The sequence below is a fragment of the Hippopotamus amphibius genome, chromosome 6 (genome assembly GCF_030028045.1).
Source record: "Hippopotamus amphibius kiboko isolate mHipAmp2 chromosome 6, mHipAmp2.hap2, whole genome shotgun sequence".
Lineage (NCBI taxonomy): Eukaryota > Metazoa > Chordata > Mammalia > Artiodactyla > Hippopotamidae > Hippopotamus > Hippopotamus amphibius.
In genome coordinates, this window is record NC_080191.1 from 147,021,785 (window position 1) to 147,037,011 (window position 15,227).

The following is a 15,227-nucleotide window of genomic DNA, read 5'->3' on the forward strand; positions in this document are numbered from 1 at the left end:
CAATGGTGTGTGGAGTCAGTTCAGTAGCTTTTAGAGGACAGAATGGACTGTCATTTAGAAGAATCTGCAGTTTAGGGCTTTGGATGAAGAAGACTGGGATTCTAACTAGTTCTGTAACCTGAGTCTCTATTTCTTCTTCTTCTTCTCCTTTCTTCTTCTTCTTCTTCTTCTCCTTCTCCTTCTACTTCTCCTTCTCCTTCTTCGTTGCACTGCATGCCATGTGGGATCTCAATCTCAGTTCTCTGACCGTGATTGAATCCATGCTCCCTGCAGTGGAAGCACAGCCTTAACCACTGGATCGCCAGAGAAGTCCTCTTCATCTTTATATGGTTTAATAATCTCTATCTCAAAGAGGTGAAATGAAATGAACGAGAAAGTGCTTAAGAACAGAGTAGATGCTTAATGAAGTGTAGTTCTCTTCTTACTACCTTGGGTAAGCTGCAGCTATGAGGCAGGTACAGTTCTGTCTTAACCTCAGGAGGTCTGCCATCAGTGGAAGCAGTTGTAGAGTCAGGACGCATCTCAGATGCCCTCTAGAGCCCCCGAGGGTCCATATTTAACACAAGCCACATGTGCTACTGAGCACTTGCAATGTGGCTAGTCCAAGACATGAGCTGACACTGTAGACTACATGCCAGATTTCAAAGCCTTAGTACGAGAAAAATAATGTAAAATATTTTATTCATGATTTTAATATTTATTACATGCTGAAATGAGACTATTTTGGACATATTGAGTTAAATAAAATATATGAAAATTAATTCCACCTCTTTCCACTGTAAAAAATTGTGGCTGGGGAAGACAAAGTTACATATGGAGCTCACATTTGTGGTTCACATTATGTTTCCCCCTTTTTTTTTTTTGGCTGCACCTCGTGGCATGCGGGATCTTAGTCCGCAATTAGTCCCCAGCCAGGGATGGAACTCACGCTTCCACTGCCAGGAAAGTCCCCTCACATTATGTTTCTATTAGGCAGTGTTGCCTTGGAACATAACTCTCAAATATCTTAGGTCATGTACTTCATCAGTGAAAAAAAAATTTTGAGACTGCATCCCCAAACATATAAAATTTTAATTTGTGAGTATACTTTATAAACATGCAAAAGCAAAAGCAAACGGGCTTCTCTGGTGGCGCAGTGGTTAAGAATCCGCCTCCCGAAGCAGGGGACATGGGTTTGAATCCTGGTCCCGGGAGATCCCACATGCCCTGGAGCAACTAAGCCCACAAACCACAACTACTGAAGCCCGAGTGCCTAGAGCCTGAACTCCGCAACAAGAGAAGCCACCACAATAAGAAGCCCAAACACCTCAATGAAGAGTAGCCCCTGCTCTCTGCAAGGAAGAGTAACCCCCACTCTCTGAAGCTAATAAATTAGAAAAACTTTTTTTTAATTAAAAAAAAAGCAAAAGCAAACAGATGGATAGAAGTCTTGGTATCTTCTTCCCATATCCTGATGATCAGGAGTGTGCCGGCTGGGTGTGCACAGGCACTTTGGAGATTGCTCTGGTAGAAAGGGCTCTTGATGAGGCAAGGGACTCCCATACTCCTTTGGGGAGTAGGGGAGGTGGGTGATTATAATTGGAAAGAAACAAAATTACAACAAAAATTGTAACAATGCACAGATTGCACAAGTACAACCAAAGTAAAATATTACAAATGTAACAACATGAGTAAGAAAAGAATGCCAACAGTAGGCTTTCCTCAGTTGCAGCTGCAGAATTGTTGGGTGGGGGGTGGCCAAGGGAGGAGGGGCCAAGTGAGAAGCCTTGAGATCTAGCTGGAAGTTCCTGCTATGTAGATCTTTACAGAAGATTGGGAAGATGTCAACTGTCTGAATCAAAGATTGTGGAGGAGGGACTAAGGCATAGCCTAGGTGTTGCTTGGTAGCTTCTTCTCTCACCACCCCCGTACAGCAAAGAGGGGCAGATCCTGGGTTTTAAAAGTTCACTAAGAAGAGGGGGAAAGGAAAGTGCTGGGGAGGAAGGGGCTGGAGAAAGGGTTGGTACCTGTCTTCAGGTCCTGTGGGCCAAAATGTGGAGCTATAGAGTCCCACTCCATGCAGGGCCCCACAAAGTGACAAGATCTTTCTGATGAGTCGTGTTGGGAGATGCTAAGATTTGAGGGTAGCAGACAAAGACTCCTGTGCCCAAGTTTGGCCCAAGAACCAAAGAGATTATGGGCTTGGGTGAGTCATGAGGCCCTGTGTGCGCTAGAGACCAGAGGACCTGCCCCACATATTCTACAATACATGAGACCATCTGGGACTCCTGGATGACTTTAGGGGTGGGAAGAACCCCAAATCATGACTGAGATTAATTTCCTGGCAGCAGAATTATTTGAATTAGAGATATATAGGAATGTCACACTTTTTTAATGAAAAATATCATAGTTAATATACATAGTTCCATAGTTTAAAATGTGAAATAGAGTATAGGTATACCTGATTCACTTTGCTGTACACCTGAAACTAATACAACATTATAAATCAATTATACTCCAATAAAAAAAATTTTTTTAAATGCGAAATAGAAATGAAATTAAAAGTCCTGTGTCTCACTTCCACACTCCAGATTCCCACATCCTGTGAACAGACACCTTCAATTTTTTTAGCTGTTTCTTCTCACGCTTACCTCCATAATTCTAAATAAGGTATTCTTACTATTTCTGAAGTTTTTGAGTTTTATGTGTTGTCTAAGAACTTCTCACTATAAAAGATGAAAGTTCACACACGCGCGCGCGTGCACGCGTGCACACACACACACACACACACACTTTACCTCCCCTCTCTCCTCTCAATACAGTTATATCACCATTTCATAATTTTGGCTATTAATAGAGTATTTATATTACTATGACTATACCAATTTTATTCACAGCAGAGCCAGGTAATGTATTGTAATTTCCTTTCCTGAATAATTTTTTTTTCTAGAGTTAATAAGTACCTTAAAAAAAAACTTTGCTTAGTTTTCTATTTGCCTATGAACTACTCATTCATCCTGGAACTTTCTCACTGCACAGTAAGGCTCTCAATGTGTTCAAACATGAGAAAGTGTGTCATTTCTCTGTCATTTCTCACTCTCTTGCGTTAATCTGGACTGGGATGTGCTTGTCATCCTGGGACTTCCTTTCACCATGATTCTCACATTTTCCTTTACCCTCATTTCTTGAATTTTTTTTTGTTCTTGTGGGTTTATGCTTAGTTTATTCATGTACTTCACTTTTAATGAGGGTTCAGGAAGATGCAGCTATTAGTTTTTCTCAGGAGTGCCGCTTATCAGGTAGTAGCAGGAATGTGACATTTCCCAGTCTCAGTCTTGTGGAGTAAAAGTCATAGCAGCCTCACAGAAATAGCAGCATCTGAAAACCAAGACCAAGCATTGGTGCAGCACCAACGACACACTGAAGAGAAGCTCCTTCTCCAGCTGGAGCTGACTCCAACCATCTGCATGACAGTCGACTTCACAGTCAAATGTAGAGTCCTCTTAAACTCTAGTAACACACTAATTTGGGGCTATAAATACCACATTATATAACTCCTAACGTCATTCTGTAAGTTCTGGAAAGTAGCTCTTACTCATATGGGAAAATAAATGCTTCTATGACTGTAGGTCATTCATCTCTCAGAACCAAAGCAGCTCCTACGGCCAAAAGTGAGACACTTTGAGCAAAACTAAACTGTAATAGATTGAGATACATAAAAGGGGCTAAAACCCATGAGTTCACAAGGACACAAGAAATTAAAACCCGAAGAACTCCTTGGTCGTTTTTGGAGGATACTCATTATTGTGAAAACTGCTAAATAAAAGCGAAGAATCAAATATCCTGCCTTTCCTGAAACAAACGAACGAACAAAAACTGTACTTCAGGTTAACCAATAGATGACAACGGAGAGTTCTTCTTTAAAAAAAAAAAATTCCAGCTAATAACTGAGGAAGAAGTAAACAAGTGCAACCCCTATTGAAATGATGGACCCAGGCAATGATCATGAATGGTTACTGAAACCACTTGCTGAAAACTGATGGGGAACTTTGAATTAATTAAGTAATTAATTAATTAATATTTATTCACATATTTATTTAGGCCGTGCTGCAAGGCATGCAGGATCTTATTTCCCTGACCAGGGATTGAACCCACACTCCCTGCAATGGAAGCGCTGAGTCCTAACTGCTGGACCGGCAGGGAATTCCCTGATGGGGAAATTTATAATAGATGGATCAGGCTGACAACATCTGGAAACACTGATCAATCGTAATATTACAAAAAAGAGAGAAAGGAGACAGTATGTGCCTCATGTGATATAAACAGGAAGTATACAACACTGCCAATAAAATATTCTTGCCAACCAATTACACACAATCTGATGAAGACTCTAGATTTACTACCACTGTGACAGAAAACAGAGGGAGCAGGAAGACGATACATCAACATTATAGGCACGGAGTCAACACAATGATAAAAAATCAGATTATAGGAAACTCCTATAGGACAAATGACACTTTCTTCCACAAATAAATTGTAAGGAAAAAAAAGAGTACCTGTGAATTAAGGTACTCAAGAAACATACCCAAGTATGGTATGTGGCTCTTGATTCAAACATACCAACTATAGAAACAATCAAACAAGCAAAACTTTATGAGACAACCAGGGACCTGTGAACACTGACCAGATATTTGATGATATTAAGGGATCACTGTTAATTGTTTAAGGTATGACTCTGGTATTGTGATTATTTTAAAAGAACGTCTTGTTGTTCAGAGATGCACACCAAAGTAAGGAGAGCCTCCTATTGCCTGCCTTCCTTGTCCCGCAAACTCTGATCCCATAGGGTTGGTTCTCCTTACAACAGTCAGAAAGCTAGCGTAGATGCGAAGACCTACACTGGTTTATCACTGAGCCAGCACTAGGGACTGGTGGGGCCATGGTAAATTGGAGAGCACATTCTCTACCTGAAGTCATTCAAATTCAATGTTGGGGTGGGGGTGGGAGGGTGGGGGGAGTGGAGAGAGAGAGAGAGAGAGAGAATGAACCAACACTGGAGACCAAAGAGCACAGGTCTAGGCTATATCCTTTAGCCAAATTTGTGACCCCTGTAGCAGACCTAAACCTATACTTGAGCCCAATCTAGATTTTTTTGGAAAGTACAACTTTTGGTCATATCCATCTCTTTGACAATCAGTACAGAACTCTAGCGTCTAGTCAGAGTGGATTAGAGAATGTTATGCTTATCAAACTGACAAAGCAGGAATTGATAGGAAATGTACTACCAGGAAAAAAGCAGTCCCTTGGGGAGCCTGTCTGTGTTGATTTAATGATAGGAATCTATACAACAAGGGTGTCAGCCAGACAGGAAATCCATCCTGGTGGAGAGTCAGCAGTGCTCCAGTTGGACTGACAGGCTGTGGCCACATTGATTGGCTCCAAAGGGCATCCTTAGACACACAGGCAAAGGGCATATCTGGACTTTGCAGTCACCAGAGACTTTCCTGGGCACTGAAAGGGAGCATAGGGAAGAGGATTAAGGGCCTAAGATGGAGGCAGGAAATGTACTTCTTCTTTTCTCCCTGTGATCAATTGATTTTTTATTCAATTTAAAAATAATTCTGAGATTCTTCCTAAATACTAGAGAAATATCAGAATGTGGTAGAAATTATTTAAAAACAAAAACAAAAATGGGATTTTTGATGTGTTTCAGGATCTTCCTAAAAAGGGCTATTGATTTATTTGGTGGGTTAGCAGGAAACTGGATCAACTTCTGCAAGGTCAAGAACAAACCCTTCTTAAGAAAATGATGTAAAGGAGCCATACTAAACCCTGTGGTGGATACAGACATGAATAAGAAGCAGTTCCTGCCCTGCCAGATCTTATAGTACAGATGAAAATCTGAGATCAAAAAAGTACACTGTAAGACATAATGTGGTAAACGTAAATGACTGTGAAATTAGGAAAGGCAGAGATGGAGAGGCAAAGCTTCACAAAAGATCTGGGAACTGAAAACTTTGAAGGGTGGCCAGAATTTCAGTAGGTGTTAAAGGGAGAGAGAACCTTATTCCCAACTAATTCTGTCATGGAATATTAGATGCTCTGAGGGCCTGAATACCTGCCTTCCCTCCAAAGAAACTGCCTTGCCCAAAGGCTCTTCTAGGCAGTCATGTTTTAACGCCCACGACCCCCTATTCCAGCAGGTTAGGCCAGAGGTGGTTTCCCAACCCTGGACTGTCACTCCCAGGTGCGATCTGACTAGGATAGCCTGGCTTAGAAAGACATTCTGATCCTGTGAGAGTCTTCTTTTCAATAATTTAAATGTAGAAACATGAAAGAGCTCAAGTGAAAGGATGCCAGGCTAAGTCAACGTTATGAAGGAAAGAAGGTGGTTCCAGGCTCCCTTGCAGGTCTCCTTATAACCCTCCACCTCTAAGTGACTTGAAGTAAATGGAATGGAAAACTGTTCCTTAACCAAATTATCTGATTAAATTCTGTGGACAAGATGAATGGAAATAGTAACAGGTTTTTTTTTTTTTTCTTCTCTTAGTTCTGAGACTATCTTGGTACAAATACCTTGAAAGTCATCTTAGTAATTATAAGGTGGACATTGACCTTATATTTGTATGTGAGAGGATTTGACAAATGGCATGTTAGCCACAAATTCCTGTTTCTCTTCCTTTTACCTCCAACTTCTTTCCCACCCTCCTTCATTTCTTGTCTCATGGATGACATGAGAGCAATGAGAAATTAAAGGTGGGAAATAAAATCAAACCAAGCATAGAGCGAACACACAATTGTAGCTGGATGTAGCCTACAAATTTGCTTCTGAGCTTCTAAGGAGCTGGAGGGAAACGGTTAATAACAACCTTTTTAGTATTTGCGAGATGGAAGCAAAACAGTTGAGGCTCAACAGAAATTTCTCTCATGGGTCCTCATAAAGGGAGTACCCATTCTCAACCAACAGATGACAGGTGGCTCTTAGAAAACTCCTGCTAAGGAGGGGACCTCTCCTTGTTTTAAGTATGAACATTTTGGATGGTTCATTGCATCCAAGGAAAAAAAATCTAAGAGGAGAAAACATAATATACCTAAGAAGAGTGGATGGTCTTCCAGTCCTCTAGGCAATCTTTGGTGAATATCATTCCTTACAACTGTGCTTTGATAAGAATTAGAGGGCAGACAGGTTATATCCCGAAGGGTAGAAATTGGATATAGCTGATAACAGCAGATGCATATTTCTGACATTTTGATATGCGCACAATCAATGGTGCAGGTGTCATAGTTGGCATCATTTTCTGGAAGCAAGGGGCCAAACTTGGAGAGCAGAAACCAGAAGATCTTCCAATTTAGGCAGAGGTCTCAACTGAATGTCTGAGCAGGTGTGGGGCTGCTGGTGGGGACATAGAGGACTGTGGGAGACTGGACTCATTTCCTTTTTGGCTGACCTTGATCTCTGCGGTGTATACTTTGCAGAGGGTCTTAGGAGTCTACGTCAGTGTGGATGATTGTTTACAAGTAAATAATTCAGTAACATTTATTGGCAAGCTGTTCTCCACTTTCTTACAATTATGCTAATGCAATGTTTATTTTATCTATTTTTAAATGTGTAAAACATACTGAATGCCTGGCACTTGTCCATCCAGGAGAAAGTGACTAAAGCACATGAGGAAAATATTATATAGAGCTTTTTTTGACAAGTTGATTTATTGAAAAATCAACAAAGTGGCTAATGGAACTTTAGGGTAGTCATTTCACATTTATATTAACCTTTAATGAGCCTGTGTGGTTTCTTTAAAGTCTATATTACCTGTGTAAAGAAAACCTATTCATTAGAAACCCAGTCCCTGATTTTGGTAACAGAGCCAATATTCATAGCCCACAGAGGCCAATTCTAGTGAGCTTTAAAATTCAAGATATTTAACTTTATGAATATAAGATTTTATTATCAACACATTTCCCATGCTGTCAGTTAAAAGAATACATTGACCACCTAATGTAACTAATTTAACTGCTAAATGACCGAGACATTAATGGATAAAACAACAGAGCTGTTAATAATTTTCTTAGGAAAATAACTTTTATGCTTATATTAGGCATATTTGCAAATAATCATTTTACTGCCTGAGGTTTTAATATATAACTTCATAATTTATTTATGAAGAAAAATGTATATGTCAATTCAAATTGGCTAATTCTATATTTTTCTGTTAAGTTGTGCAAGGAGAAAGTCTAGTTGGCCTAATTCATTAGTATTACCTTTCTCTGGGCTGGGCTTTTGGGGTCAGGCTAAGTCCAGCTTGTTGGGAGCCTATGGTTTGGGTCCCCACTGCTGATCCACTCAGTGATCACCCTTTGCTCAAGGAAAAGTCCAAGCCCCCAGCAAGGGACTGGGAGCAGAGAAGGTTCTGTTAAAAGGGGAGGGAGGAGTTGCATGTGTCATGATTGATGTATTTCATATCAGAACTTTCCAACCTTTCTATGTTGTTAACAACACTGATCTACAGCCTTGTTACACATCGAATTTGTCCAGTAACTTTGTCAGGATGAATTTCCAGAAGAGTAACTGTGGAGGGTCAAAGGGTATAAAAAATTTTAATTTTGCTACATATCTTGCCAAATTTTTACATTATATTTCTCTTAGTCTCTTAATATTTCACTTCCTGAACACCAGGAATATAACACTCCCTCTTTCCATATGTGTAAACATATAAGAAATAAAAGTTTCACTTCTGTAACCTGCTCACAAACATGGTTGAGTCTTAAAACTTTGTTCTCTCTTTTTTTTTTTTTTTTTTTTTTGGTGAAACTGCTTATGAAAGATTTTTAGTGCTATTTTGGGAAGTATTCCTATCTCTAGAATGTTTTTTTACGTCAAGAAAAGGTTAGGGTGGCTTGACTGCTGCTAGGGAGGCTACAATCCAAGAAAGAGGGAAAGATTAAATTCCAGGTGCTTTTTCTTCACTTCATTTTGTGAATTTTGTAAAAAATTCATTAAAAAAAACCCCCAAACTGCTCTCAGGGTGCTGGCACAGCTGACAAAGTTTGGAGAGTCGGGCCTGGCTGTTCCCTCAGCAAAGTCTGCATTTGTACTCTGCTCTGCCTGCCTGAGTGGCCAGTCTGAGTGATGCTGCACCCTTGGGTGTCTCTGGTCACACTTCAGGGAGGAGAATTCTTCCCCATGCTTTTCTTTATACTTCCCTTGGAGTAGAGCTTGTCAAATTCAGAGGGCATAGAAGCACCTGAGAATTTATGCAAAGTGCAGATTCCTGTGCTCCAACCCCTGAGATTTTCTAACTTGGTAGTTCTGGGGCCCTAGCATCTACACGTTTAACAAGTTCCTCAGATAACTGGCACAGGTGCTTAATAAACCGCACTTTGAGAAAAATTGCTTCAGGGACTTAATGGGTACTTTTTGGGTGAGAGGAAATGAAAATTAAAAGTTTTCTATTTAAAAAAAAAGTTTGTTCTATAAAAAAACTGGTTATGCTACTGCTCTTTATTTTAGTAAGTCAGTTCTGGGTCTTATCAAACAACTTTCTTAAAAAGAATATTGAGGGGCGGGGAGGGTGGGGGGGACTCGAGGTGGGGGGAGTCAAGGAAGGGAGGGAATACAGGGATATGTGTATAAAAACAGATGATTGAACTTGGTGTACCCCCCAAAAAATAATAAATAAATAAATTTTAAAAAAAAGAGAGGAAGATAAAAGTGAAAAAAAAAAAAAAAAAGAATATTGAACTCTGTCTCCCCAGTACTTTGAAAACAAGAATGCTATTGGCCCTTGCTTTTTCCTACTCTCCATCCTCTTTCATTGACTCATCTCTTCACTGTCTTCCATTCCAAAATCCTCTGGTTCTCTTGTTCTTTTTGGACCATGACAGAATCCATTGAGGAGCTCTACAGTTTCTCCTGATCCTACTTTAGGAATTAGTATTTTGAAGACTAGTCCCTGGGACAGGTCAGGGAGCATGTGGGGAGGTCATTCGGCTGTCTGCCAGGAAAGGACGACGGGGCTGATGTTATCTGGGTTAGTTAGAACCTGGCTCTTTGCCTTGAAGGTTCAGATACTTGATTTTGTCAACAAATAGGACTGGATCTGGTGTGTGAGCAGGTTCACTTTAACCAAACTCACAGCACCTGGTGCACATGACCAGCCTGCCACGCATTTGTTTGCAGTTAGAAAGGAATTGGAATATTTGCACTGCGAGGGACTCCCCTACATTCAAGTGCTTTGGGAAGTCCAGTCACAATCAGAAGTTTGCTTCCTGGGTAAGAAATCAGAACAAGGGAGGTTCAATACATAATTTGCCTTCTGGATACCTTGAGGCTGATGCATTCATTGCCCCAGTTGAGAAAGCCTTGCTAATCTTGCTGACCACATAGCTTTCTGAGGGATACATTTATTTTGCAGATTTGTCCAAGCTATCAGTTAAATTTTACTCCGACCAGAGAACTATCTTTTCTCTTGAAAGTGACTTTGCCCCTCTCTGCTTCCCTCCTTCCTTCCTTTCTTTTTGTTTATTTTACAGGTAATTCTTACTATCCTTTATCCACCTTAATATCCTTTTCCCAAGTTACTGTGTGGAATAGGAGGTAGGAATGCAGTTTACAGTGACTGGACTGGCACTTCACAGCTGTGCCCTAGTGTTTTTGTACTGCTCCCAGTTTTCTTTTGATTCTCATCTTGACACTGCAAGCCAACTTTACTATTTGTATCTTGTTACAGAAGAAAATCTATTTCCAATGATTAGAGAGCTGTGCTCTTCAATGTGGTAGCCACTAGCCACATATGGTGGCTATTTAGATGTATTTTTTTTTAAAATTTGGGGAATTTGCTGGCAGTCCAGTGGTTAGGACTCTGCGCTTTCACTGCCGAGGGGGAGGGTTCAATCCCTGGTTGGGGAACAAAATCCCTGCAAGTCACTTGGCATGGCCAAAAAAAAAAAAATTAGGTTTCTTAGTTGCACCAGACACATTTCAAGTGCTCAGCATGTAGGTAGGATTCCCTATCGGACAGCACAGATATAGAATATGTCCATCATTGCAGAAAGTTCTATTGAACAGCACTGGTCCACAGATGCTTACATTTAAAGAAGTGAGAATATTTAAATATTTCATATGCCAAAGGCAAGGAAAAATGATTAAAAACAATTTTAATTTTTTTTTTGGTTGAGGGCTCTATTGCTGAGATTTGGGGGTTTATAACTGAGTCCAGCGATACATAAAATTGAAGCGTGTGGGTCTTTCTGCCGCTATCCCATCCTTCCACTTCTTCTTCAGACTCTCTTGGTTGAAAGTAACAGAAACCCACTCTGAGTAGCTCAAGCACAAAAGGGGATGCAGTTCAAAGCTGCAGGATCATCCAAGGACAAGAGAACAGCTCAGCCTTGGAACCAAACTGGAACTTAAGACTTAGGTCTTAGCAGCACTCTATCTACTCGTCTCTTTGCACCTGCCTCATTTTGGTTTCTCTCTGCAGACCAGCTCGCACTGCTTTTCTACTCCATGATACAGCAAGTATGACCACCAACAGCTCCCAAGATTATATTACCTCCATTCAATATGTCAGCGAGGCTGAGGCTGAACTCTTTCAGTGCTCATTCCTATCATCTCTGGGAAGGTGTTCATTGGCCTAGCTTGGCTCAGGTGTCTACTCCTGGTCCAACTGGCTGTGATTAGGGGCAAGGTCAACCACAGCTGCATGAAGCCTTGCTGCCATTGCCATGTGGTTAGGAGGGTGAGGCAGGAGCCAGGAAAAGGCACAGAGCTTGGCAGCCAACCCCATGGGAGGCCACTGCAATTCTCTATCATTTGGTGGCCCAGGACTCCCCTCTTTAGTCATTTACCTGAGCTTTCATTCCCTGAACTATACCATGAATACACTCGATTTCTACATCCTTCTCTAAGCAAAGTTTTTTTTTATCTTGTGTACCATTTTAACAGGATTCTGCTAGAAGGCCGATTGTTCTGATATTGACAGCAAACTGTAGCAAAGATTTCAGATAAACCTAGAATATCTGTTTTCTCATCTGATAAATGAGGATAATTTTGTCTAGCTTGAGGTGTTGTTTTGAGGTTTAGAGATTAATAATAATAATAATAATCCTATTCCCTTCAAAGTAATACATTTTCAGTTTAACCTAGATATTAATGGAAATAAAATATCTCATGGAAATTTCAAACGTGTCAGAAAGGCAGTAGGGGAGACAAAAACTTTAGTGACTCTGAGGTCATATAATGTAAACTTTGATTCTACTTTTTTACATCCAGATTGATCCTGTATGGAACTCAGATTTGAAAATCAAGTATAATCTCTTTCATAATATGAGGGGAAGGATTTACCTAGCTGTGTGATCATGAGCACAACACTGTGCCAGTTTCTTCATCTATAAAATGGGATAATAGCCACTACATCACCGGTTTGTGAAGATAAAAAGAGTTATTACATGTAAAATATAATAGAACAGAGCCTAGCAATAGTAAATACTATATAAATGTTAACATTGATTACTACTCTTTAACGCATTGTTTCTTAAACTGTAGGTTGCAATGCATTAGTAACAAATTAAAATACAAAGAAACAGAGCAAAATAAAATATTAGAGAGCACTGCACATGGTACTGGTAAGTATTATTGTGGGTTGTGATAAATATGACATAATAATTGGTACAATGCTACCTATCCTGTAGGCTTCAAAATTTGCTCTTTTTTGGCTAATCTGAATCAGTTCTTAAAGCTTATCTGAATGAATACCAAGAAGAGTGAGAAAATGAAGAATGGAAACTCCACTGATTGGGGGTCAAATGCATTTAGTTTTAACCCCTGTTCTGCCACTGATCAGCAAAGTGGTTCGGCACAGGACCTAAACTCTGTCTTGACTTCTCTTTTACTGAGAAGGGAATTTCTTGTATGTATCTCAAAGGAAAGTATGAAGTAATGCCAGCTTCTTGTAGTCCAGCACTACATATGAATTAGACAATACCTCTCAACTTGCAAGTTTTGAATTATAGCTGGGCAACATCATAGGGCTAATTATGACTTCTCCCATTTTTTTTTTTTGGAAAATAAAAACCACACACACAAAGTTCTCTGATTTGCAATAAGTCAAACTTTGCCAAATTCTGTAAACACTCATGAAATCCCCAGAATTGACAACAAAATACACTTAATATGTCTGTTACATTGATTTTAGAGTTTATTGCAATTTAAGCCTGAAAATTCAAACATTTCTAACATCACCTCTCCCTATTTTACCCTTTCTGGCTATTTCTTTTTGCTTTCCTCCTCTTACCTCCATTCCAGTTCCACAAAGCCCAAGTTAAAACCTGAAGAAAAGAATTGCTATGTGACACTATTCAGGAAGAGAAGGTTAATAGTTTTTTAAAGCATCTGGTTCTTGTCTGATTTAAAGCATGAAAATGGGAACTGGAATCTTGTAGATCCAATATTGATTTGGCAGCTAAGAGGAGAATGGAGCCCCAGGAGGAAGTCTAGTCAATGAGGGGAAGGAACTTTGCACCAGCAGGGACAGTAGCATTAAACTAATATGGGAAGTAAAGTGCACGGGGAAGAGGATTGGTAGGAAAAAGATAAAAGTGCTCTGAGAAAGTTAAAGAGCATCATCAGCATCATTCTGACAAGCAGAAATAAATGAAAAGCTACAGAAAAAAATCAGATGGAGAAGGAAATAGTTGAGATTCTTTTATGAAATTGAAGGAACTTGTAGCATCTGACTTGCTGCTTTAAAATATTTCAAGCAAGGTTTTTATTGTTGTGTATCAAGGAAGGGGGGGAAGAAGAGGCATTAGAAACATCAAGCTACATCTACTTTCTCTTTCTTGGAAAAGAGCAGAAGGTATAAACGAAAACACAAGCCTGTTGGTACGCTCGATAAACATTTATTTGACTTTTCTTCCTCATACTTCATAAACATAAAATGAATTTACATTGAATGTTTGCACTTTACCCTATCCTTGCTTCTATATGCTTCATAATTAATATTAGTAGGTCATTATCAATAGATCAGTAAACAGACAAGAAGAAAGCACTTGCTTCAAACCACTTATCAGGTCAGAGGGCAGAACTGGTCTTCAAATTTATAACCTCTAAATTCTTGGTTTCTATTGTTACCAGATGTCCATAACTACTGAAAAAAAAATCTAGACCACCTAGTACCAGTTAATTTGCATCTTCTATCTGTGCTGCTTAATGGAAGTTGAGAAAATGGGTACGTCCCCCCTAGCCCCACCCCCACCCCAATCGTTTGGAATTATAACGTGCACACAGGCACACCATCTCACTGTGGTCTGGCTCAGCACCTGCTGGCAGCCAACACGGTAAGGTAGGAGGCTGTGCAAAACCAATCTAATAGCTATGTACTAACTGATACTTAAACTGACTCTTCAGCACCGATCAAGACCACCAGTATGTGGGGATTACAATGTTCATTACCTCACCGTGATTATTTTTTCTAAAAGGCCTGTATTCTCTGTGTCCATTCCATTTGGTTTCTGAGATAAAGAACCATTATCATTTGTTTCAGTGCTTTTTGTTTTATGTTATACAGTCCATATTACTGATAATTTCCGAAAATCCTTAAGCAGGCCTGCAAAAATGTGGGTTAGTGTGTGCCTCCTCACCTGCATCAGAGCTGTGTAAATATACCCTGTTTAGTTTCACTTGAGTTCAAGCCTGTACCTTTGAGGCCAAGACCTTGGGAATTCAAGGGCAAAGTGAATTTTAATTTGGTGCATTTTGTACTTTGATGAATAATGGAAAAAAAAATATCCTCAAAGCTTCATTGGTTCTAGTCACATTTGCCTGTCACTATTTCTCAAACCATTGTACATAAAATCACCCGCACAAAAGATCCTTCACTCAAAAAACAGATGCCTGGGGAAAGCAAATCAAAAGAACAGGGGAGAGGACAATGTGTTTGATTTCTCAGAAGTCTATTTACTGTCCAATTGATTTTGGTCCTTAGACTTTTGGACGTGCTAGCAAGTAATTATTTTTATGGTTGACAAAATGAGTACTGAATATTTATCATTAAACTGCAGTTTGAAATCACTTAAAAAAAATCTGTCATTTTGGTTTCCAAAAATTGTTTCTTCTCGCTAGACATGAGCCAAGAGCCGAGAGATGACCAGATGCCAAGTCTCAGGACTGTCCAGTCTTCCACATCATACCTTCAGCCGGGCCTTCTGACTATTCTCGAGGTTAGAAAATCCACCCCCCAGACTCGCAG